Source organism: Bison bison, unplaced genomic scaffold (genome assembly GCF_000754665.1).
Source record: "Bison bison bison isolate TAMUID 2011002044 unplaced genomic scaffold, Bison_UMD1.0 scf7180017864487, whole genome shotgun sequence".
NCBI classification, from domain to species: Eukaryota; Metazoa; Chordata; class Mammalia; order Artiodactyla; family Bovidae; genus Bison; species Bison bison.
The window spans coordinates 478260-479238 of NW_011495047.1; positions in this window are offsets into that span (position 1 = coordinate 478260).

Consider the following 979-nt stretch of genomic DNA (forward strand, 5'->3'; position numbering starts at 1 on the left):
AAAGTAATGTCTCTGCTTTTGAATATGCTATCTAGGTTGGTCATAACTTTCCTTCCAAGGAGTAAGGAGTAATCTATATATTTCCTCAAATCTCCACTACCTCATTCACCATCTTCACTCTTGATAGATGATCTTGCTTCTTTTTTAATTCAGAAAATTAAAGCAACCAGAAGAGAACTTCTATAAGTTATATATATATATAAACCCACATCCACATGCCTGGATCCACTTACTGTCCTGTTCCTCTAGGTGACCTGACTGTACTCCAGGCTAAGGCCAACTCTTTCACTCATTCACTCACTGGCTCTCAGCCCCTCACCCCAGCTCCAGAATACTTCCTGAGAAAAATTTCTTACTTCATTTAAATTTCCATAGATCTTCCTAAAAGGGTAAAGCCACTTTGCAATATGCAATTACTGAATAGAATCTAACATAGTATTATATCATTATTCAATATCTTTATGACCAACACTGCTTTATTCCTGAATCAATTTCATTCATTTCTTTCTTTCTTAATTAAAACACTAAGGTTATTATGGGGACTTCCCTGGTGGTCCAGTGGTTAAAATTCACCTTCCAATGCAGGGTACAGGGGTTTGATACCTGGTCAGAGAACTAAGATCCCACATACCATAGGACAATTAAGCCCGTGTGCTACAATGAAGACAACATAGCCAAATTAAAATAAAACAAAGCAAAAAGGTTATTACGGCTTCTTTGACATCCCGTAGCATCCCTCATCCCAGTAATGAGGTAATAGTTGTAATGAATTTTTATACAGTGGTGCATGATCCCAATTCAAGACAAAGATTTCAGTTGGGCATAAGGACTTCTTGTGTTTGAGGTAATAATCACTGTTTTGGAATAGGTGTATATTTGAAGTTCTTTAAAATTAATCTTGATAATGTTTTTGTTCATTCATGGTATCACTTTTTCTTATCTTTTGACAGAGGAATGGACTGGAAGACCATTCAAACAT